This window comes from Pteropus alecto, unplaced genomic scaffold (genome assembly GCF_000325575.1).
Source record: "Pteropus alecto unplaced genomic scaffold, ASM32557v1 scaffold21, whole genome shotgun sequence".
NCBI classification, from domain to species: Eukaryota; Metazoa; Chordata; class Mammalia; order Chiroptera; family Pteropodidae; genus Pteropus; species Pteropus alecto.
Genome location: NW_006436282.1, coordinates 9,814,521 through 9,841,341, shown reverse-complemented (window position 1 = coordinate 9,841,341; position 26,821 = coordinate 9,814,521). Strand labels below are relative to the sequence as shown.

General features: G+C 32.8%; 1 protein-coding gene and 1 pseudogene across 7 annotated transcripts in view; both read left to right on the top strand.

The window, feature by feature from the left end:
• DGKB (diacylglycerol kinase beta) overlaps window positions 1–26,821 on the top strand; it is a 586,550-nt gene that overhangs the window by 512,864 nt on the left and 46,865 nt on the right. The window lies entirely within an intron of this gene.
• On the top strand, window positions 25,578–25,696 carry LOC112479829 (annotated as a pseudogene).

Below are 26,821 nucleotides of genomic sequence, written 5' to 3'. Positions count from 1 at the left end.
TTGCCTGTACATAGCTTAAGGCAAGCCTTATTTATACATAGGCTTGCATTGTCTTGAGGCCTTCTTGTGTTTCCCTCTGTCTTCCAACTCTAGCCAAGACACCTCAAGAAATCACTCTTCCTTTTTGCAATCATAAAGTCAGAATATCAAGCGTGGATAATAAGCCTCAGTGGTCTTTGTGTAGCAAGGACAAAATGCTATTTTAAAGTGGCCAGCAGATTCTTCCTGTTGCTCTGGATATAGTCTAGATCTTAAAATTGTTGGAGCTTGGAAACTGACATCTTAGGGCTTGTGAAGAAGTTTTGCTTAAATGGTGAGCCTGAAATTTGTCCTTAAAGCAAGAATACCCTTCATTCTGGGAGCTGTCACTTTAGTGAGTACATTTTAGTCTTACAAGAACCCTTGCCTGACTTTTAAATAAACCTTGAACTCATAAAATAATCAGACAATTTACAGTAAATATTGTTTTCTAATTAATAATGTATTTTGGGTGCTTCCTTAGCAGGATTATGCCCTTAAAGAAGTTAGTTTTTTGCTTTCTAAGTTAGAAATTTGAGCAGGTCCTGTCTTAGTGTGTGCTTACACACCAGGTAAAGTAAGACCGATTCACACAGATTTTGAGAAGAAGCATTTGGTCTACTTTAAAGATTTCCTCGCCTTTGTCCCCAGGGCCTGGATCACTCTATACAATGAGATGGGAATTTTCTCCTGAAGAAAATGCATGGTCTGCCAATCATCCAAAGTTTAAAATAAGTCACCTCTGGGTTCCTGATGGGAATTAATTTTTTTTCTCTCAAAATTTCTCTGGACCTGAGGAAGGGAAGGAATTTTGAGCAGTTGTTTGTCTACAGAAGACGTATCTCTCCTGAAATTCCGAAGCATTGAAGGGTTGAGGATAAAGATGATCAATAGGTAGGGGTTGCTGGGAAGGAAACACTAATGGGTTCTACAGGAGGGGATATCTAATATCCACTTTAACCTATTATTTTTCTTCATTTAATTCCCTTCTCTTAAATCTTTATTTAAATTCATCATATAAGGGAAGGGAATTAAAGGAGAGGTGAAAGGATACAGAAGGAGTACAGCAGTCTGAAGAAGTGGTCCTGAGCTAGCTGGAGTGGACCAGTAGAAGAATCTGGTCTGCAGGAAATAAACACCTGGCAGGTTTGTGTTCCATGAAAGCATTTTTAGGAATTCTCAGAAGTTTTAATAGGAAATTTCAATAAAACTCATCAACTTCTCCCAAACCCAGAAGGTGGGGCTTGGGCTAAGTTGAACATTTGTAAGACAGGCTTGATGACTTTGGGATATTTGAATAATATTGTTGATATACTTCCAACCTCATGTTGTCCTTAGAAATGTCAACATTGGACATCAACTAGACTTTGGTTTTCCTCTTTGAAAAACATAACATATTGTCTTTAATCAAATTCTCCATATAGTGAATCTTCAAGCATTATAAGAGAATATAACTAATTGATTTTAAGCATCACTTTTCTTGGATAACAGATAATTAACTTTCCATTCATACCAAGAGACTATATATGTGTGTATATATATATATATATATACACACACACACACACACACATGCATATATACATATATATACATATGTATATATATGTGCAAACACACAATGTGTATATACAATAATATACATAAACATAAACACATAAATTTTCATTAATTTTACAATATGCCCAACTATTTTTTACAGAAGTTCTTTTACAAATTCCTGATATAGTCAGTTCTTCAGTGTACTAATAAATTATTTTAGTAATGAGTAGTTTTGTTTTATAGAATATTATTGAAAAATATAGCATCACCTGAATAGTCATTAAAAATTTGATTCTTGCTTAACCCAATCGGTCATCTAAAAATGAACTACAGAGACTCCACACATGTCATCAAGGAGGATTACAGCACAATAATGAAGATAACATAATTACATAGTAATTTTTTAATTGCTATAAAGATATTTCTAATAGACCTACATGATAAGGACATATCTCATCTGGTAGAAGAGGAAGAAAGACTATGTTGAGATATTTAGACTTAGCAGGAAATATGGAGAGGGTCATTTTTTCAGACAGATATAAAAGCATGTGTGAAAGTTGCACTGCATAGAGAAGACTGGTTCTTTATAGGAACTAAAATAAGGAAAGTAAACGTCAAAGAGTAAAAAGACTAGCAAGGATAATCTACTGATCTAGTATGTTTTATCTGAAGTTGAATGTTTTAAAATACTTTTGAATCTCTGTTGCTGTAATAAAATGTAGCAAAGTTGCTAATGTTATAATAATTCACTGGTTATACCATTTTTTTCACTCAAAATAGTTTAGTTATTGCTCTGTCTTATCTTGATGTTGTTAATTTCTACTTCTTTTTCTTAATTTGTGAAGGATTTTTGACTTTACAGATTACATCACATAATAATTCTCATGTAATGACTTTTCAACATAACAGCTTTTGAAAATATATACCACTTTCAGACAAGGTTTTTTTCCCCAGTGAAATGACTTTTTCCCAAAAAATATACTAAGCGACTAGACCATAAGAAGTATTATATTGGCATTACAGTTTTAAGCAAACTATATTCACCAATTTGGGGGAAGTCACATTTTCTAATAAAATAAATCATATGTAATAAATTTGAATTATGTGAATTTGCCAAGTGAGGGATTAAAGAAGAAGCATCTTTTATAGCACTTCGATCTAATCCTATTTGAGACAACTTGATGTTAAGCATTTGTTTTGTCCTAATAATGTTCTCTGGTTCCTGGTCTATTTATTTTTTAAGACATTTTTAGTGTGGTTTTATATTTACAACAAAATTAAGGGAAAGATACAGAGATTTCCCATATCCCCATGCCCCTCACACAAGCAGAACTTCTCCCATTATCAGTATCTCCCACCAGAGTGGTACATTTGATACAATTGATGAGCCTACATGACACTGAATAATTACCCAGAGTGCACAGTTTACATTAGATTTCTTCTTGATGTACATCCTGTGAGTTTGGACAAATATATAATGACATATGTCCACCAATATCTTGTTCTCCACTTATTCATCCTTCTATCCCTGGCAATCAATGATCATTTTACCGTCTTCATAGATTTGCCTTTTCCAGAATGTCATATTGTTGGAATCATATACTATACAGCCTTTTCATATTGGCTTTTTTTACTTAGGAATATGCATTTAAGATTCCTCCATGTCTTTTCATGGAGTGATAGCTCATTTCTTTTTGCACTGAATAATATTCCACTGTCAGAATGTACCCAGTTTATATGTCCATTCACCTACAGAAGAACATCTCCGTTGCTTCCAAGTTTTAACCATTTTTAAAAAGCTGATGTAAACATCTGTGTGTAGGTTTTTTGTGTTGATATGTTTTCATTCCTTTGCATAAATACCAAGGATCGTGATTGCTGGATCATATGGTGAGAGTATGTTTAGTTTTATAAGGAACCACCAAACTGTGTTTCAAAGTAGCTGTACCACTTTGTATTCCCACCAGCAATGTAGGAGAGTTCTTATCGTTCCACATCTTTCCCTGCATTTGGTGTTGTCTGTGTTCTGGATTTTGGCCATTCTAGTAGGTGTGTAGTGATATCTCACTGTTGTTTTAATCTTTATTTTCCTGATAACATATGATGTGAAACATCTTTTCATAGGCTTGCCATCTGTATCTTTTTTAGTGAGATATCTATTAAGGTCTTTGGGCCCATTTTTCCATGGGGCTATTTTCTTATTGTTGGATTTTAAGAGTTGTTTGTACATTTTGAATGACAGTCTTTTATCAGCTGTGTCTTTCATAGTTTTTTTCGTCTAGTCTGTGCTTGTCTTCTAATTCCTTTGATATTTTCTTTGGCAAAACAAAAGTTTTAATTTTAATGACATCCAGCTTATCAATTATTTCTTTCATGGGTTATACTTTTGGTTTGTATCTGAAAAGGCATCACCATTCTCAAAGTCATCTAGGTTTTCTCCTATGTTGTCTTCTAGGAGTTTTATAGTTTTGTGTTTTACATTTAGGTCTATGATCCATTTTGAGTTAATTTTTTTTGAAAAGTGTAACATATTGATTCATTTTTTTTATATGTGGGTGTCCCGTTGTTCCAGCACCACTTGTTCAAAATCTGTCTTTGCCCCAATGTATTTCCTTTACTCCTTTATTGAAAATCAGGTGACTATGTTTATGAGTGCTTGTTTTTGGTCTCTCTATCCTATTGCATTGATATTTTTGGTCTATCTGTTACTAATATCACACTATCTTGAACATTATACATTCATAGTAAGTCCTGAAGTTGGGTAGTAGCACCAGGTTTCAGAGTTTGTTTTTCTCCTTTAATATTGTGTTGGCTATTCTGAGGTTTTTTCCTATCCATATAAACTTTAAAATCAATATTCATAAAATAGCTTCTTGTGATATTCATTGGAATTGCATCGAATCTATAGATCAAGTTGGGAGGAATCAACATCTTGGAAATATTGAGTCTTCCTATCCAGGAACATGGAATATCTCTTCATTTTTTTAGGTTTTTTTTTTTTTTTTTTTTAATTCTTTTGGTAGTCTTCATCAGAGTCTTAAAGTTTTTTTGTTTCAGATAGACTTTGTAGATATTTTGTTATAACTAATTGTTGGGGTGCTAATGTAAATAGTATTGTGTTTTTAAATTTCAAATTCTCCTTTGCTCATTGTTGGTATGCAGGAAAACAACTGATTTTTGTATATTAACATTCTGTCCTAAAACTTTGTTATAATTGCTTGTTAGGTCCAAAGTTTTTGTCAATTCTTTCGGATTTTTCCTATAAATAATCATGACATCTGAGAAAAAAGACAGTTGTCTTCATTCACTATTTTATCACACTTATTTTCCTTTTTCTATCTTGTTGCATGAGTAAGCACTTTCAGTATAACGTTGACAAGGAGTTGTGAGAGACTTCCTTGCCTTATATCTAATCTTAGTGGGAAATTTTGAGTTTCTCATCATAGGATGTTAGCTGCAGGTTTTTCTGTAAACGGTCATTATAAAGTTAAGAAAATTACCCTGTATTCCTAGTTTACTAGGGATTTTTATCAATATTTTTATCAGGTGTTTGATTTTATCAAATTCTTAGCATCTATTGATATAATCATGTTAAGTCTTTTTTCTCTTTCGATGTGATAGAATATATTAATTGATTTTCAAATGTTAAACCAGCCTTTCATGAGTGTGATTAACCCCATTTGGTCATGGTATATAATTCTTTTCATAGTTTTATTTTTTGGATTCAATTTGATAATACTTTGTTGAAGATTTTTTTTTCAATGTTTATGAGATAGTGGTCTAGTTTTCTTGTAATATCTTTGTATAGTTTAGATATTAGAATAATGCTGGTCTCAGAATAAGTTAGGAAGTATCCCTTTGCTTGTATCTTCTGAAAGAAAAATTGTAGAGAATTAGTGTAACTTCACTCCTAAATATTTGGTAGAATTCACTTTCACTGTAGTATCTTTCAAAGAATTGGTTTATTTTATCTGTGTTATCAAATATATGAGCACAAAGTTGTTCAAAGTACTGTTTTATTATTTTTCAATTTTTATGCGTCTACAGTGATGTTCACGCTTTCATTTTATGATATTAATTTGTGACCTCTCTTTTTTCTTAGTGAGCCTGACTAGAGGTTTATCGATTTTATTGATCTTTTTAAAGAACCAGCTTTTGGTTTCATTGATTTTTCTCTATTGATTTGCTGTTTTTAATTTCATTGATTTCTGTTCTAATTTATATTATTTCTTTTCTTCTGCTTACTTTGATTTAATTTGTTCTTTTCCTAGTTTCCTAAGGTGGAAACTTATATTATTGATTTTAGATCTTTCTTTTGTAATACATGCATTCGATGCTATAAATTTTCCACTAAGCACTGCTTTTGTTGAATCTCACAAATTATAAGCTGTTTTTTCAGTTTTTAGTTCTTCTTTGTCCCATGTGTCATTTAGAAATATTGTGTTTAGTCTCCATGTATTTTGGAACTTTTTAGTTATCTTTCTGTTTTAATTTTTAATTTGATTCCATTGTGATCTGAGAGCATATATTATATGATTATGATTTTTTGTTTAATTGTTAAAAAGTGTTTTATTGCTCAGGTCTATCTTGGTGAATATTTCATGTGAGCTTGAGAAAAATGTGTATTCTGTTATTGTTCAATGAAGTAGTCTATAGATACAAACTATATCCAGTTGATTAATGGAATTGTTGAGTCCAACTGTGTCCTTAATGAATTTCTGCTTGCTGGATCTGTCCACTTCTCAGAGAGGTATTGAAGTCTTCATCTGTGATAGTGGATTTATTTATTTCTCCTTACAGTTCTATCAGTTATTGCCTATTGCAGCTTTATTCTCTTTTATTTGGCGCATACACATTAAGAATTGTTATGTCTTTTTGGAGAATTGATCCCTTTATCATTATGTAATGTGCTTCTTTATCCCTGAAAACCTTTCTTGCTTTGAAGTTGGCACTGTCTAATATTAATACAGCCACTCTTGCTTTTTTTTTTTGACTGTTGTTTGTATGGTATACTTTTCTCCGTTTGCTTTAAATATTTTTTATTTAAAGCAGATTTCTTGTAGACAGCATATAGTTGAGTCATGGTTTTTGTTCCACTCTGACAATCTCTGTCTTTTAATTAGTGCATGTAGATCCTTAGCAAATTGATTATCGATATAGTTGGATTAATCTACCATATCTATTAGTATTTTCTATTTACCCATGTTCTTCTTACTTTTGTTCTCCACTCTTTTTTGCCTTTTGTGGTTTTAAATGAGCATTTTATCTAATTATGTTTTTTTTTCCATTCTTAGCATATTAGTTATACTTCTTTTTTAATGTTATACTTCTTTTTTAATGTATTTAATGATTGCTAAAAGTTCACTTTAAAATGATACTATACAACTTCACAGGTAGTGCAAGTAACTATGTATGTGTACATATATGTGTGTATATAAATGTATATATATATATGCTATATACATAACACACATAATCAAATACATTGCTGCTATTATTAACTTGAGTAAACTATTATCTGTTAGATCAATTAAGAATAAGAAAACATCACTTATTCCTTCTCCCATGCTGTGTCTTTATGTATATCTGAGTTTCTGACCTATATTATTTTCCTTCTCACTAAAGAAGTTCTTTTAATATCTCTTGCAAGGCAGGTGTATTAGCAACAATGTCTTTCAATTTTTGATTGTCCTTGTAAATATTTATTTCCCCTTCACTTTTGAATGGTAATTTTGCAGGGTACAGAATTCTAGGTTTGTGATTTTTTTTTTCCTCTCAACACTAAATATTTCATCTAATCTCTTTTTGCATACATGATTTCTTAGGAAAAGTTGGATATGATTCTTATCTTTGTTACTCAGTAAGATATATTTTTTTTTTTTTGCTGCCTTCTTTCAGAAATTTTTTCTTTGTCTGATTTTCTACGATTTGAAAATGTTATGCATAGGTATTTTTGTTTTTTTTTTTTTTTTTTTTTTTTTTTGTTTGTTTTTTTTTTTTTTTTTTTTTTTTTTTGGCATTCATTCTGCTTCTTGTTCACCGGGCTTCCTCAATCTATGAGATGGTTTCTGACATTAATTTGGGGAAATTCTCAGTTATTTTTGTTTCAAATATTCCTCTGTTCCTTTCTCCTTTTTTTCTTCTATTATTCTCATTACACATATGTTATACCTTTTATAGTTTTACCACAGACCTTGGATATTCTGTTATGTGTTTTTCAGTTTTTGTTCAGAGATTCTTTCTTCACCATGTCCTATGTACTAATAAACGCATGAAAGGCATTCTTCATTTTTGTTAGTGTTTTTTTTTTTTATCTCTTGCTTACATTCTCTATTCTTGTATACCATCTACGTTAGAGCACTAGCATATTAATCATAGTTATTATAAATTCCAGGTCTGCTGTTTTCAACATCCCTGCTGTATCTGGTTCTTATGCTTGCTCTATCTCTTCAAATTTTGTTTTTAGCCTTTTTCTGTGCCTTGTAAATTTGTCTTGATAGTAGTACATGATGTACCAAGTAAAAGTAATTGCTGTAATAGTCCTTTAGTACTGTGGTGGTGAGGTGTTGGGGGAACGGAGTGTATAGTCCCATGATTAGGTCTGTGAGTAGGTCTCAGTCTTTTAGTAATCTGATGCCTCTGAACTGTGAACTTTACAAGTATTTCTGTTTTTTCCTCCCTCTTTAAGCGAGTCAGGATGGCTAGAATGGGATAGAGTTGGATATTTCTCTTCCCAAGTCAGTTAGACTATGATAATACTGTAGTAAGTTAGGGTATGGTTAGTTTCCCCCAAAGACAAGTCTTGTTTGAAAGAACAGAATACTCTGGTATATTTCCTTACCCTTGAAAGAAGCCTGAAGGGATTTTTCTCTGATATTTACTGTGAAAATCTGGTCAAGCTCCTAGAGGTAAATCTTACAATATTGTGGGCATGCTCAATAACTGGGTCACTCTGGAGTTTTTGACTGTAAGAGTTATCCACACTGAGCCTCCAGAAATTCATAAATTACAGGTCAGATTTTCCTACCCCAGCACTCATGCCCACAGCAGTTTTTGCTTGTAAATTGAGCTTCTACCTGGTAAACCTGGGCTCCCTGTATTTAACTGTCCGTCTCTCCATTCTTAGAGGACACAGTTTGCTATTCCCTCCTCTTTCTTATGGAGGAGTTTTTGATTTTTCAAGAGGAGTTTTTGATTTTTCAGTCTGTTCAGCTTTTTACTTGTGAGGACAAGGTTGCAACTTCTAACCTCCTTACATATGAAACTAAAATTGCCCAATTTCTCTGACTTTAAGTTTAGTTTTAACACAGGAGAAGCATGAGCCCATATGACTTAAAAATATATATATTAATATAGTGGGAAAAAATGATACAGCAAGAATGAAGTTTCTAAGAACTCTCATATTTCCTCCACCAACCACCTCTCACTATGAAATTCTTTCATTTTTACTTTTTTTGACCAGAAAATAGAATATCATTACATTGCATGTTATGTGCAAATTATATTTACTTACTTTTGAATTATCATTTATAACATATAAACTTTTCTATTATTCAATTCATATGTTATTTTCTAATAGTGAAAATTTGGTTATCTTGGTTTGAGATGAAATATATTATAATTTTTCCCACTACAATTAAGGTTTTAAAATAATTTAACAACTTTTTACTTAGAGAGGCTTCTCAAGAATGAATAACAGTTTGAACAAAAGACAGATACATATTGTAATTATTGATAAAGTAATAATCTCTAAAAATTAACCTAAAGAGTCTCTCCTTGATGGCTTAATTTTCTAAGCATCTCTATTATTATGCAAATTTTATAGAATAAAATAAATAAATGAGATATACACATTATGTATATTCATATCTATATATATCACCTACATATGTAAATATCAGTAATGAATAAAATTTTATATACAAGTAAAATAATGTAGAATGATTAAAATCAGAGAACATTTTTAATAATAATTAACTCTGCTGGTTTTTATATAAAGGATAATTAAATTTATTTTGGGTAATATAAAATTTATTCTGCCCTGTTTTATGAAATATACAACATAAAGTTACACTTTTACACATACCTTGTTTTTTTCTTTTTTAAAATGTAGGGATCAGACTAAATGATCTCTAAGTTTCTTTTCAACTTTATTATTCCAAAAAATATACATGTGTGTATGTATATTATAATATTTTAAATATATATACATATATGTAATTTCAGTACTACCTGATCATATTCTTTATGAAATTTCTTTGGTCAAATTTACTATAAGTAATTAAAAATGCTTTTCTTTTTAATTTATTGTCATCATTTGTAGGAAGGTCTTTTAACACACACACACATACACACACCTACACGCACACACAGAGAAGGAGGGAACAAAAGATGCCAGATAGTCCTCTTCATTGGTTACAGAAGTAATGGGTTTTGAAACAGAATATAAGTTTTTAAAAAATGTTTAATATATTACATACAGTGGCAGAGGTTGAGTGCTATTTGTCTTTGAAAATCTATTGTTCTTTCTTTGATTTCTCTGATTGTCACAAAGGGCAAAATCGTCTGCCAGTTTCACATTTGCTCACATCCACCATTAAGGCAAAACCGCTTTGCTTTGTGTGTAGAACTGTCTGGATAGCCATCATCATGATACACTCAATGTAGAATTATACTCTGTGCCTGTGTGCACACATATGTGCAATCAACATAACCCTCTACATGTTTTCAAACTAATACTAAATGTAGTGACTTTTCAAATTAGAGTCTTTGTTTTTTCAAAAACAATAATGAGGTAAAACTTCCTATCACAACAGACAGGACACTTGAGTTACAATATTAAAATAACAGCAAATGCATTTTCTGGATTAACATAGAGCAATGGGATGTGGCCTCTGCCAGAGTATGTCTAGCAACAACTTAGTCTTTGTCCTTTAGTGTTGTCAGCCTCCATTTCCTTCAAATTGAGGAAATAATCAATAGCATGCATTGCAACTGTTTCTGTCCAGTGGTCTACACAGCAAACAGGCCTCAGTTGGAAAACAAAATAAAAATAAATTATAAAGAATGCTATCTTCACTAGAATTAGTGAGCCATAGAGGCTAATAACATAATAACCCTGTCTTAAAAGCCAGAAATTCTCTGAGTCTAAAGATTGAGTGGTTAAACCACTTTATACAGTAGTTAGTTCAGCATAAACCTTTGTTAATAAATGCATAATTGATCATATTCTTGGCAGACATTACCTAAAAACCTAACAGCAACACAACCTAACAACCTAAACTATTTTATTTCATATTTTCCAATGGCATACATAGTCATCCAGAATTCTAAAGACAGATGTGATCTTGTATGCAGGAGATGAAAGAGAGTAAATTAAACTTTAACAGTATTTCAAATTTTAGGTGTCTTATTATTTATCCTACTGTTTTCTGTTTTAATGAAATGATGGATAAATGTAACATAGATATATGAGAAATGTATATATAATTATATACCCTTGTTTCATTCTTTTAGTATTTGCATATTTTTCATATAGTCTGGGTTAAAGGATTAGACCAATAAACAAAATATGGATTTTTTTTCCCAACTCCGTGACTCCTCCTTTCTCTCTCTTCCTTCTTGTGTAATTTTATCAAGTTAGAACCCAATGAGCCTTACTTGTTCCATATTCAAAATGGAAATTTAGTTAATTCTTATTTCCTGGTAATTGACTTTAGAGAATCTTTTTTGGTTACATTTATTATGTCTATTCTTTTTATTTTCATTCGCTAGTTTTGTTTGGCTATTTGCTCATAAATTTCTCTAGTAGCTTACATATTTGGGACATATTTTAAAACTCACATACTTAGCTGCTATGATTGTTTGAGTGAAAATTTAAGAAAAAGGAACTTTCCAAAGTGTGAGTCTAGTTTCAATGTCCAGTATAGTGTGTCTGAATGGGCTAACTATATAGATTTTGCACCCTCAAAAGTGAGATTTTTCTGGATAAAAGTTCATCAGGATTATGAAAGAAGCACAATAAGGTCCAAAGTAGAATGGACCAAGCCTTTGGCAACCTGTAGTCTAACCCGGGACTTCTCACTAAATAGCCGTAGGCCCATAGATACGATATATAACATTTTAGATCTCAGCTTTCTTATTTTTAAAATGAAAAAAAATTATTAACCACATAACCTATTAGCTCCTATCTTTAAAGTTTATATCATGTAAATGTATGATTCTATGTAAATGTCAAAAAACAGCAGAAACACCTCATCTAAAAAAATAATCGTAGGCATTGATTCCAATGCCATATTATATTTTTCACATATGAGTCATTTCATGTAGAATAAGTAAAACAAGTTATACCAGATATTGATAAATATTTGCTAATTATTTGGAAAACTTGGCCGACACAGATTTGATGAATTATGTGATTCAGTTTGATATATGTATATGTCATAATTATAAAAATGTTTCCTTTATCATTTCCTCCATGAACTCTCAATTTAAAATCTTTTTTTTTAAAGGAACTGTCATGAGGCTAAAATTTAAAAGAGAAATTATAGAATGACAATTAAAATAGTTAAATGTATAATTGCTTTAATTTAAAAATGGATACTAAAAACCATATTTTCTCTTTATCAGTTTGGTTGTAATTCACATTTTAAACATAAATAATGTACATGCTTTTAAATAGTCTTAAAGTCAGAAAGAGAAAAAATATATTTTGCTTACATATAATCCTCTTAACATGCACTTGCTAGATGGTGTTTCGTATTAGGTCAGAAATAATTAAGGAATCTGTCTTTAAATCTAAGAATTTGAGGAAAAACAAGTAACTAGGGATTACATATTTGTAATAGCATTTTTCTCTAAAATTCAACTATTTGTAATAATTTTTGATATGTTTCTGTCTGCACGTCTGAATTTATTTTTATGTATTTCATTTCTATTATACTGTGTTGGGATTCAAAAAGATTATTTATGATGTGATTAGATATTTTCTCAATCCTTGGAATCATGTAGCCAAGTAATAACTTGACCTTTGGATATTTCAAATTGAAATTTAGTAACTAGTCTGAAAACTATAAAATCAATGATTCATGGAGAGGGAAAAATAAAAAAAAATTGCATTAAGTATGAAAAAGAGTAATATTTTTATAATTCATTTTAAAGAAATTAATTATAACATTAAAAAGCTTGAATTTTTCTGCTAAAATAAAACAAGTAAATTCCTTTTATATAACAATAGCACATTTTATATGCATGAACTAGCTGACTTTAGAGAATAACTTTCAGGCTTTGTATTATAAAAAAAAGCAAAATATTGTGCTCTTATTTAATCCACTCATTTTTATTGTTGTCTTGATTTATACTGATCCCTCTTTTGAGATTATATGACTGTCTATGTCATTAGCTAAACTGATCCTAGTTAATTCATCACAGTGTTCTACTGGTCACTGTCTTTTTTAATGTCTGCATATAAAAACCGTTTGGTTCTATGGCCTTATCTGCATCAAACCTATAAACCAGAGTACAAACCTTCAAGTAATACATGTGGCTGGATTATGTAAATCCAGCCCCCAACTCCTAGCCAAAAAAAGAAAAGAAAAAGTTGAAATTTTACTTTCAGCATGATACCACACTGAGCTCTGTGGACCTACTCCCTAGTAAAACTGGTAAAAATTGCTTTAAAAATTATAAGTCTCTGGAAATGGTTCTAAGAAAGGTAAACATAGGTCATATAATATGTAAATTAAGAAATATTTGAAAAAATCTACTAAAACTGTTCTCTCCTCCATCAGTTGAACACTCAGATGCTAAAGTGGAGGTTTACTTAGTACTTAGAGAGAGTAAATCTTGATTACTTGATTCAGCACTGGATTCTTATATATAATACCAGTAGCATGTCCCACAAAAGAAAACAATATATAAATTGGACTTTATCAAAATTAAAAACTTGTGCTTCAAAGGACACTATTAAGAAAGTGAAAAGACAACACATAGATGAGAGAAAATAATTGTGAATCATAGATCTGATAAGAGGCTTGTATCTACCATATATAAAAAACTCTTACATCTCAATGACAGAAAAATAAGTAATCCAATTCAAACCGGGCAAAGGTTCTGAATGGATATTTCTCCAAAGGGATATACAATGGCCAATAAGGACATGCAAAGGTGCTTCATGTCATTCCTCATCAGGGAAATGCAAATCAAAACCACAATGAAATACCACTCTATACCCACTAAGATAGCTAGAATCGAAAAGTCAGATGATAATAAGTGTTGATGAGGATGTGGAGAAATCATAACCCTTACACCTTTCTGGTTGGACTGTAAAATGGTGCTGCCACTTCAGAAAAGAGTCTGGTGATTCCTCAAATAGTTAAACATAGAGTTTGCATATGACCTAGCAATTTTACTCCTAGGTAAATGTCTAAGAGAAGTGAAAGCATATGTTCACACAAAGACTTGTACATTCATGTCTATTTATAATAACCAAAAGTTGTGACCCAAAATTTACATAAATAGGGGAATAGATAACCAAAATATAGTATATTTATACAATGGAATACTATTTAGCCATAAAAAATGCAGTATTAAGAACATGCGAAAACATAGATAAAGCTTAAAAGTAATATACTAAGTGAAAGAAGCAAGTCACAAAAGATCATATATTATATGATTCTATTTATATGAAATATCTAGAATAGGTAAATTTATAGGTATGGAAAGTAGATTGATTAGTAGTTGCTGGGGAGATAGTAGGATGGGGGATTGACAGATTGACAGATAGTAGGACTGGGGGATTAGATAATAAGGGATAATATCTAAAGGATATATGGGGTATCTTTTAGAGAGAATGAAAAGTATTCTAAAATTTACTGTGGTAATGCAGAGATCTATGAATATGCTGAAAAACTCTGAATTGTACACTTTAAATGGACAACACTTTAAAATTGTTGTCCCAGGAATGGTGGCTTAGCTTCTCCCTCAAGGGTTATAATATAATATTTTAGTCTAGAAAGTCTATAAATGGAAAAAAGTACGATCAGCTTTCTCTTATCTTCATTCGAACCATCTCTTACTCATTATGGGTAAGAGCTGCTTACAAAGCGAATCGAGTTTTCATTCCCATTAGCATTGGCCTTTGGTCAGTTCACAGCACAGAAAGAGCTTTTGTTGGCAGACATCTCAGACCACCAACAAATTCACCTATGAAGTTGAGCAAATACCATTGTGGTTTTTACTATTTTTTTTATTAGTGATATTTTTATTTAACTATTGAGTGGTTTTGCGAGATGGTTTCAGTGTTGACCCACATAGTATAATCTTGATCATGATTTATAACTTTTTTAGATGATTACTCTTTTCTCTCAAATTATTTTTGAAGACTGCAGTCTTATGAACACAAAGCTTTGTCTGGTAAGGTATATCTGTGTGTTTATATGAATCTACTCTACCACATAAAACTTAGTTTATTTCAAAGCCAAATGAAATTCAACATTTAAGTAAGAGTCCTAATAAGAAACAGATTAAACACTCAGGATAATCTGAGAAGGGTTTGTTTACAAAGGGACTTATATTACAACAGTAGGGGCAGGGCCATCGGGTTATATGCAATGGAGTTTTCACCACCTAGACCTCAGTAGATGAAAGGAGGAAAAGGAAAGTGGAGAAAAAAAGAGAATGGTAGAGAATCAACTGCTTTGGGAGTGTAACTTGCTGTCAAGGGTCATAACCTTTTTTCATTTTGTATAGGGTTAGTAATATTTTAAATCAAATTTACTACTCATGATAGAATGATTCACTAGTATGACCTTAAGAAGTCAAAAAAAGAAAAAGAAAACCTTGGGCATGGCTGAGATTTGAGTAACATTCACCCATATTTTACCTGTGTCATTTTATTTCTTATGTACATTCCTTACCTCCAGCATCTGACCAGGTTAAAAAGCTTTTTTGAGAAATCAAAATTATGTCCTTTTATTATTCTTTTTCATCATGGCATATTTTTTATTCCTTACATAGCATTCATTATAATTTACAATTATGTATCTTAGTTTTTGTTTTAAATCTGTTATCCTCTTTAAACAGTAAACTCCTGGAAGGCAAGAAGGGTATCAACTTGCTATCAACAGTTTTAAAGTCTTAGCATAAGGCTTGGCACATAGTAAGAACTTGGTAACTATTTGTTAGTGAATCTGAAAATCAATCTGCTTAAAGAAGTACTATACAGGCCATATGGACGTGGTTAGAGGGAAATAAGCTTAACATTGAATAAATAGATATGTTTTAAAATGTTTGACTTTGGTGATTAAAGTACATGCCTTTCAAGTCATTTTTTTCCACATACGTGTATGTGATTTCAGTGGATGGAGAAGTAACATTAATAGTAAACATATTAGATAAGAGCTCAAATACAAAATCATAACGCTTGCTTGCAAATCCTAGCTTCACCGTTAATTAATTAGGCCGTTTAGTTAACTCTGTATCTCAGTTTCCTCATCTATAAAATCGAGATAATACTATTACCCACTTTATGAGATTATTTGAGGATTAAATGAGATAAAATATATAAAACAGTTGTATACTAAGTGTACTTATTAAATTATCAAAATTTTAGTGCTAATTATTATTTTAATTATTACAATCATAATTTTCTGGTCTCATCTGCATGCATATGAAACTTGAAATAAAGGGAATGTGCATATAAGAGATGGAAGAGGGTGAGTGACTAATATGCTTACTATGGGACCCTACACTTTGTGATGTGCTTTTAATATATTATCCATATTTTACCCTTGAGAGAAATGTGTCCCTGAAACTAATTTTTCCCCTAAATCTGTCAAGATGGTTATCTTGTCACGCATGCATAACTATACTGCAATTTTCTCTCTTATAGAATTGTTTATATTTGCCCTAACTTGCAATATTCTTGTTCTCCCTGCATGAAAATCTCACTGCATCCCTCAGCCATCAAGCAAATGTTAACATTTTCCTCAAAACACCACTCAAATGCTACCTCCAGTTATAATCATTGCCTTCATGTTTTTGTCTTATCATCCACCACTATGATGAGGGTAGGTCTTTGTAGATAAACTCTATTTCTCTTTGAACTCCTTTGACTCCCTTAGCAGCATCCTGGCATGCAGATAGTGCTTATTAAATGTTGAGTGGGAGGAGGATCAGAGGATTGCAAGAGGGAGGGAGATGTAAATGGAAGCCAAGACAGTACTGTGTGACTCTAAAATCTGTGAAACGGTCAACAAAATTTCCTCTCAACTCATGCCATATTTTCTTAGCTCTTACTCATCTGAAGTTAGTTTAGGTGAGGTCAGAGAAGGAATTAATGTACTTAATCTTCTCTCAGTGTTTTCAAAATTGTGCTACCTTCCTGCAGGTAGAATTGGGCACTACATTTGAAACTTTAATATTTGTTTTGTTATAATTATGTGAAAGAGGAAATCAGAATAGAGATAAAAGGACAACATTTTTAGAAATAAATTTTCTAGCTAATAGAGTACAATGTTTCTTTCAGGAAAAGGAAGAATGTGGAAAATTAAAGTAACTGTAATGAAAAATACGTAACTATCCCATTACCCAGAAATAAAAGCCATATATGGCATTTCCATATTTTTCCTTTACTTTTATTTGTCCCACAGTGCACAGCCAAAACACATGGATTTTTCAAAATTTATTTCCAAAACATGAAATAATAATAAATTTCTTTGAAAACATGAATTTGAAAATTTGAAATAGTGCATGGAATTCAATTTCATAAATGAATGAATACCCCCAAAACAAGCGTATGACTTATTCAAGAAAGTGAACGGCTCTGTTTACTGTAGAAAATGAAGGGGAGAATGGCAACAGACAGAGATAGAGATGTGAGAAAGAATAAGATAATATGGGGTTGTGTAAGTCCTGTCAAGGATTTGGAGTTTCATCCTAAGGATAATCAGAAAGACTAAGTGTTTTTAAACAAGGAAGATATGTGATCAGATCTGCATTTGATAGAGATAGAGTAAATTGCGGGGGTTACCAGTTAGGAAGCTGAAGTTGTGTTGGACTCAGATGGTGATATCAGAGATAAAAAAAAAAAGTAAAAAAAGAAAAAAAGAGTATGAGGAAGGAGCAAATGGAGAAGGGCGAGGAGAAAGAAACGTGTACAACCTGACTGTACTAATAACCAGGGAAATGCAAACTAAAACGATAAGATATAATTTTCCTCCTATTTTATTAGAAACAAAAGAAAAGTTATTGTTGATAATTGGTTATAATGTAGGGGAGATTATATCTTCCATACTCTAATGGTGAGAATATAAACTGTATGGCTATTGCCATACTTTCATGAATGCTGGCAGAAGACGTAAGAATCCTGGTTAGAGATCATGTATAGTTTATTACTCAATACAATAACAGTGACCAGAAAATCAGCCTTCTTGCACCGGTTCCCCAAGTCCTGATTCCCACAGGATAACACAAAGAGGGCCATGTAACGTCTACCCATGCAATGGGTTGTATTATAGGGGAAGAACTCTGAGCTTAGGGGAAAATTATTATACAGTATAGTAAATATGCCTTCCTTTTGCTCTGGAGGAAGACACCTTCTCTTCCAAGACTATTCACTATGCATCATTGAAATGATAGTGCAGAACAAGGACAGCCAAAACCTTACTTGCCAGACATACAGAAATGTGAAAAATCCATGGAGAATTGTCTCGCGACACTACTTGTGAGTATAATCTAGCAATATCTTCTAAAATTATATTTCTCAACCTTGAGAAACACTTATGTAAGGAGCTGTGTACAGGCATACCTCGTTTTAGTGCACTTCACTTTATTGCACTTCACAGATGTTGGATTTTTTTTACAAATTGAAGGCAAAACTCTCCACCAGCAAAAAGATTACTACTGGCTTCATTACGCTACTTGCTTTATTGAAGTGGTCTGGAACCGAACCCATAATATCTCTGAGGTATGCTTGTATAAAGATACTCATTACAGCATTGTAATATAAAAAAAGGAGAAGCCTAGCTTCAAATAGAAAACAATCTAACAGTGGGATATTTAGACTGTGGTATTGTGTGCATTAATTAAAATGGGATAAATCTATATACAGTTGACCTTTGACATGGGGGTTAGGGGCATCAACCCCTATCCACCCAAAAATCCACATGTAACTTTTGACTCCCCAAAAACTTAGCTATCCTCAGTATTCAGAGGGAATTGGTTTCAGAATCCTCCTCGAATACCAAAATCCATGGAAACTCAAGTGCCCCATATAAAATGGTGTAGATCAATGCATACAGTTAGCTTTTTGCATTTGGAATCCCAACCACAGATGGAAAACAGTACAGATAGTTAGAGAATCGAGAAAAAATGAAAAAAATAATTACTCTATGTAAACATGTACAGTTCAATACCATGTTGTTCAAGGGTCAACTGTATACAAAAATAGTTTTTCAGGATATGTTTTTGTATGAATAAACCAAATTACAGAGTATGTTACCACTTTTTTTGGTAAAAATTGACAGACATCCATAGATTTTAAATTGAATTAGTACACATATTGGTACATATAAGACTAGACAAAAACATTAGATGAATATACACCATACTTGTAATTAATTTTACCTTTGAATAGAGAAAGAAAAGATGGACAAGGATTGATAGTGAAGTGAAAGGACATCTTTGCCGTATTTTATAAAATGAATATGTATGACTTCTTTAATTTTTCAAAGTAAATTGGCAAATCTTGGTATTTGATAGATTTGGGAAAAGAGAAAGACAGATGTCAAAGATGACATGTTATCTGGCTTAATCAGTTAGGTGGCTAGTAGTGACATTTGGAAAGATTGAGAACTTTAGAAAAGGGATAGATATTTGTGGAGGAGGGAAGGAGAATAATGAATTAACTTCAGAATTGTTAGTTTTGAAGTACTTATGAGTCATTCAAATGCAGATGTTGGATGAACAGTTGTTGGGGCCTGAATCTTAAAAGGCAAGATTAAAATCGGTGGTTCATCAGTGAAATGGTGGTAACTAAAGCCATGTTGGCAATGAAAGAGTATAGCAGAAAAAAAGGACCCAGACAAAGCCCTACAGAATTACATTTTTTAATTGTTAGAGGGAAAAGAGAGAGAAAAGGAAACTAGGAATAAGTGGCCAGAAATATAGGAGGAAGAAAATAAGAGTGTCACAAAGCAAAGGCTAAGGGAAGATACTACATGTAGAAGTAGTGGTCACATATGTCAAATGCTACAGAAATATCTATGAGGATGATGATTTTAGCTGCATGAAGGGACATGACTTATGAAATTAATATGATGAATTTTAAGGAAATGTTAAGGAGAGAAGCCAGATTTCAATGGTTTGAGAAGTAGGTAGGAGGGGAACAAAGTAAGAAACTTGTAAAGGTGGTTGGTTAAGAAAGAGGTGAGCAATCGTGAAGGTAATCATGGCAGGTAAACAGAGCACTCATAAAAGGGTAAAGGAGAGAATCCTGAACAGGTTAAGATTCGGATGGCAAAGGTCCAATGGAGAGGGAGAGTATGTGAAAAATCAAGAAAATGTGAGGCTATAAAGCAGAAGGAGATGGGCTAGCTTTATAAAGAGCCTACAAATCTATTGTAACAGGAAGCAGAAGCAAAGGGAGAAATGTGGGTGCTTATTTGTCTAGGGTCCAAGATGGTGGAATGTTGAAATAGTACCCATTTGATGACTTCAAGTTTCTCTGCAGCTGGTGGCATTGCCATTTCTTGAGGGCACAGGAGATTTGGAGATTTGAAGAGGGATGTATAATCTCTGTGTAGAACGAGTTGTTGATTTTTTGAAGCTTTATATTATGGTGACTACTGGAAGGATGATCTCTACTAGTCTCATTCTACCACACTGGTTAATCTGAAAATCAGATAGATGTTGAGATTTTGGATTGATCCAAGTCATATTAAAACTTTATTATAATTCTTGCAACATATTAAAACTCTGATCTTTTCCTGCTGCCAATATTTAGAGACAGAATTTTAAACTCAAGAGTTAACCTTCTCCAGATTATGCACTTGGATATGTATCTAACTAATCTGAAAAGACAAAGCGGACATCTTTCTGAAGTACTATCTGCTAATCAGTCTCATAGAATTGGCTGGCTGCCCTTGGGCCTGAAAAGAATTCCTATTTGCCTTTTTGTTGAGTAAAAGAGACAGGCATTTGCCCCCGGTAATAGAGGCATCGTTACTTCTTGCTTGGCCATTGCACCACCAGATGTATCATATAAATACTCTAATGGATAGTGGTGGCCTAGGAACATAGGGGATAATCTGATGCAAGCAGATGATAGCAGTCAAGATTACTCAAGCTGTATTGAAATTTCCTTTGCACCTGGCACTGGAGGTGTTAGCCATGCCAGTTCAATCCCCCCAACACAGATGTTCTTGTTGTACCACTTTGTATGTATAACATTTAGGTTTCTGTTCAGCTTTGCCATAGTACACATAAATACTGTAATCCAAAGACCACCCATTTATTAGTGCACCTGCATCTTCACCCAGATTTCTTTCATTCTTTTCCATGAATGCTCAATAGTCTCCTAAAAATGAGACAGCCACGGGCGAATAACCTTTTATGTCTGCTAGATAGCTTAACAAGATGATGATGATGATGATGATGATGATGATGATGATGATGATAAAAATAACAATACCGGATCAAAAAAAAACAAAACAAAACACCCTATTACTAAAACAGGAAGGTAACCTGAATTGTGTTTAAGCAAAATATATATTAACTTCTGTCCTAAGCTTTTCTTTTTCTTATTAGTGAAGAAGATTAACTATATAAATAATTTGTCTCAAACCTATATATATATTTGTTCCTTCAAGTGAGATTTTGGTAGCACTTACGTCTTAAGGAGCAAATTTTTCTGTACGTGAACCTCTGAAGCCCCTATTTTAAATTAATAGGAGTGGAGCTCTGTGCAACTAAAGACTCGATATGACCTTCTGAATATGGGATAAAAAAGTACCTTTGCAGGGAGGCAAAATCATTACTCTAGAGAGAAGCCTTGTGTAGGTAATGTCCTACTGAAGTGGAAAAAGGGCATCAAAATGTTTTGATCTTGTTTTCATAGTTGCAAGCCGTGTCTGTATCTTTCCAAATACCTAATTTTGAAATATATTTCTCTATGAAAAGGAATTTCAGTGCTACTTAATTTTGGTTTGGGGGAGATAGAACTGCCTTTCATTATTCATTTGAAACAAATAAATGTTTAAACATGAGCTACATTTTAAAAATTGATGCATGGTGATGGTTTTTAAAGTTGTTTTTTTTTCACCAGTAGCAATAGTTTCTCAGGTTTATACTCATGTCCTGCTTATTTATCACTCTGCATATAGCCACAGTTATATTCTGTTTGAGACTTGTACATGCATCCCACAGAGAAAAGAGAAATAATATATGCCATTATATCAATATTACTCCAGTCATTTAGCAATTCATTATGTAGAAGTAGAGGCTACCATGAAGCCAGCTAATTAAGGGATGGAGTGGAAAGAAGAGAATCCAAAAAGAAGAAGCAAAAAGAATAAATGAAAAAATAGAAACTAGCCATATCCAGGAGGCTGTGAACGTCCTTTTGTTTATTTCCTGCAACTCTTGGAGCACTGGTATAGGACTGAACAAACACTAGTGGTGTATTCAGTGAATAGTTAGAGAATAAAGCAGCTGCAGAGGCTACCTAGTATGTACTCCTATATTCCAAAATTAAAGACATGATCTAGGATGTTGAAAAATGAAGAAAGGAATCGATAAAAGTTAGCTCCCCTAAATATTATAGACTTATTGCAACTATTTTCATTTTGAACTCTTTTGTTCAATACATAAATACCATATGTGTATATACAAGCACAAAGAAACACCAATCTATAACTTAGAATAAAGAAGGAAGGAGAATATATATGAAGAGGGAGAAGATAGGGCTCTCTGGCCATCCCTGGCATCCAGTAAAATAGACAGGGACTGTTTGAAGTAGAACTTGAACCTTTATTAACCCTTCCTGCCTCCTACTTCAAATGTGAGGATTAAAATAAAATATACTTCTTTATCTTAGACTAGTCTTTGTTCTCTTTGAATTTTTAAGGCCTTCTAATACTGTACTCCCATCATAGCTCAAGAATCCAGAGTACTAGTACCCACTGCTTCATTTCTCATCCTTAAAATACTTTTCTAGTTCAACAAAGTGTTTTTATTTTTTATGATATTACCAGCAACTCTTGAGTGTCTGTCCTGTGCAAATCATTGTGCTAGGTGTGTTGAAAATGTTCTCACTGGGCATTTGTATTTTATTTTACAGACAAAGGGAATGGTGCATGCAAAGATTAAATATTTTTTTAAGGAGTAATTAGTTAATAACCTAAGGAGCAATAATGTGGACCCAGACTTCCTATTATAAAATGTACATTTTTAATCACTGTAAAACTTTACTGAGATCATAGAATAAAGCTTTACAAACAAATTTCTGTAGAAGTATTCAAGGATCACACAAGAAATTGTGTTAATAATTCATATTTAAGTTTCGAGGTTGTTAATTTAAAAAGTTTTCTTTTACTTTACTTTGAGGATATGGTATGGAAATCCATATCTTTCTCCTCTTTTGTTCCACATTTACACTCTCACCTTCACTGTTTTCACGTCCTACTTACCAAGTACAATAAAGGAATAAAACTAAAAAGGTAGCTACCTCAGGATAAAAATCATAGTTTTATTTCGACACACATATCAGCCATGTTAGTTGCAAACAATGAAATCCACTCTTACTTGTGTAAGAAAAAGTAATTTAATGATATCAGTAGCTCTGAGCCTCTCCAAAGGACAGGGAATCGGGCTTAAAAGCCATGCATGCAGGAACCACATATAAAGTGTATCACCTGACTTTCCACAGGGAACTTTACTGCCACTGCTGTTCATGAGTACAACACCTTACCATAGAGGTGCTGGACACAGGATGTTACCCCTAGGACCTCTGACACTGCTTCTTTAAGAACAGAGTGTTAACACACCATCCTGGCAAGAATCATTTCTGCCTGGCACCTCTGTCTTCAGCCATTTCTTTCCAAACTAAAGTCTCACATTGGAGCACGTAAGTGTCGAAGCCTAGTCACATACTGGTGGATCACACTCTGATGGATGACACACTGATAGATCACACGCTGATGGTTCATATGCTGATGGATCACATACTGATAGATCACACTCTGATAGATCATATGCTGACCCTGAAGGAGGCAGGGGGAGTGAGCTTCTGCCTTCTGCTGAAGACAGAATTTATATTCCTGAAACATAGAATGGTTGCTTGAAAAGAAAACATGACAAATATCTTTAACACCCAATAGGAGAAACAATATAATGAGAGAAAAGGTTAACTAAAAGTTATTTTTAACAACTGTCGCATCCATCACATTTTTCTACCCTAATACTTGTTTTCTGTATCATATCTTTCTCTTAACTGAATATTTGCTAGTAACTGATATATATTATACTTTACTACTATTGTCTTACATAATAAAATTTAGTTACCTATCAGAGATCCTGCTCACTTACTTACAAAAATAGCTGAAGCATTAAATGAATTTTCCAATACAAGGTCTACTTGTATTTTAGAGTTTGCTTAACTTTAGCATATCTTATATTATTTGATCTTCATACTAATCCAAGAGGCAAGCAGGATATATGACATTATTCCACTTTAAAGATAGAGAAACTAGATTTCATAGGAGTCATGTGATTTCTCAACACACCAAAAAAAAAGAATATTTTGTCCACAATAAAACATTTCAGTGGGGGGCCAACAACCCTTTACATAAGTCCAAACTCTTTAACATAGTTTATAAAATCATGTCTCCATTCACTTGGTTACTTTTTTGAGCCTAATTTGCTTTTTCCTTATATCCCTTGAAATTCCATGCTGCAACCATATTGAACAATTTCTAAGTCATTTTAAGCATCAGGATTTATCTCACCTTTCATTGTGCCTTTGCACATACCGTTCCTCTTCCTGAAACCAGCATTGGCTACCTCTTCACCTGGCTGGGACTCATATCCCTCAGGTTGTTGCTGACATGCAACTTCTTATGAGAAATTTTCCTGTAAATTTGTTAACTTACCTTCCTACAAATGACCAAGTACCTTGAACTTATAACCCTTATCACTTTTTGTAATTGTTGCTTTAATGAATCATTTGCTTATGAGGATTCCACACACCATCTCCTCTCTTTATTAGACTGGAATCTCTGTGAGGACACATGTCTTTCTAATCCATCTCAGTAATGCTGACTTCTTAAGAAATTGACAGCTTGTAGTTATCACACGGATTTTTCTTTTGAACATGTGCATTATTAAATTATCACCTGGTTAGTGTTATAAATCAGAAATGATCTTATTCAAAGCCTGTAGTTTTTCTTGTTCACATTTAACTATATGTCCATCTGTTTGCATTTCCCTAATATAATATGAATACATACGTTATATTGTTTGGCTTGTCTGCCTGTATTCTGCCATTCCAAGTTTTATGGATGTAGTAAGGCTCTTCCACATTCTGGTCCTCGGATTTTTTTCAGTTAGTATTCTCAGCTAAGAAGACAAAATCATAAATGCCTGGTAGGACTGGAAGTGAAGCACTTTAGGCAGGGAGTTGGTTGAATTGGAAAAGGCATGCCTTCTCCTAAAGATGAGGAGATTTGCAAAAAAGTAAGTTGGCTCAATGTTAACAGGTCCTCCAATCTTTCAACGGTCTCAGAATTACATGTTTCTGTGGGTTCTACTTATTTTTTAAAGTGTTAACTGGAATGGGAAAAATATTTGTAAACTATATATCTGATAAAGAGTTAATATATAAAATATATAAAGAACTCCTATAAATCATTAGCAAAAACAAACAAAACAAATAACCTGATTAAAAAATGGGCAAAGGAATAAAATAGACATTTCTCTAAAGAAGACATGCAATGACCTATAGATATATGAAAAGATGCTCGGTCTATGGCCATACCACCCTAAACATGCCTGATCCCGTATGATCTTGGAATCTAAGCAGAGTCGGGCCAGATTACTACTTGGATGGGAGACCACCTAGGAAGACCAGGTGCTGTAGCCATAACAACAACAAAAAAAAGATGCTCAACATCTCCAATCATTAAGGAAATACAAGTTAAAACCCCAAAGAGATATCATCTCGCACCTATTAGAATGACTATTATATTAAAAAAATAATAATAATTGTTGGCAAGGATATGGAGAAAAACGAGCCCTCATACACTATTTGCAGGACTGCAAATTGGTACAGCCACTATGGAAACAGTACAGAGGTTCCTCAAAAACTTAAAAATAAAATTACCATATGATCCAGCAATCCCACTTCTGGGTATATGTCCAATGGAATTGAAATCAGGACCTTAAAGAGATATCTGTATCCCCATGTTTATTGCAGCATTATTTACAATAGCCAAGACATAGAAGCAACCTAAATATCTAATTATGGATAAATGGGTAAAGACTGTGTTGTATATACGTACAATAGAATATTGTTCGGCCTTTAAAAAGAAGGAAATCCTTTCGTTTGTGACAACATGATGAACTTGGAGGGCATTTATGCTAAGTGAAATTAGCCAGACATTGAAGAACCAATACTGTATGACCCCATGTATATGAGGAATCTAAAATAGTCAGACTCATAGAAACAAAGAATAAAATAGCGGTTACAAGTGATGGGAGAGAGGGAAACAGGGAGGTGTTAGTCAAAGGGTGCAAAGTTTCAGTTATGCTAGAAATAAATACTAGAGACCTAGTGAACAGCACAGAGCCTATAGTTAACGACACTGTACAGTATACTTAAAACTTTGCTAAGAGAGTAAATCTTATGCTAAGTGTCTTATCACAAAGAGGGGAAGAAACTTGGAGATGATGGATACTTTTATCACATTGGTTATGGTGATGGTTCCACAGTTATATACTTACCTTCAAATTCATCAAATTCTATACATTAAATACGTACAGCTTTTTGTATGTCGGTTATGCCTCAATAAAGTGGTTTTAAAAACTGACAGATTAAACAAAGTCAGCAACAATTAAACATTTTATAACACAGTATGGTATGAGTCAAACAATTCTGTAGACTAGATTCAGCATTCTGGCCAACAATTTGTGACTTTTGCTCTCTGAAGAGATTATATAAGATGTTCCGAAGAAAGAGAAGATTTTAGGGATAAGGACAGAAAAAGAA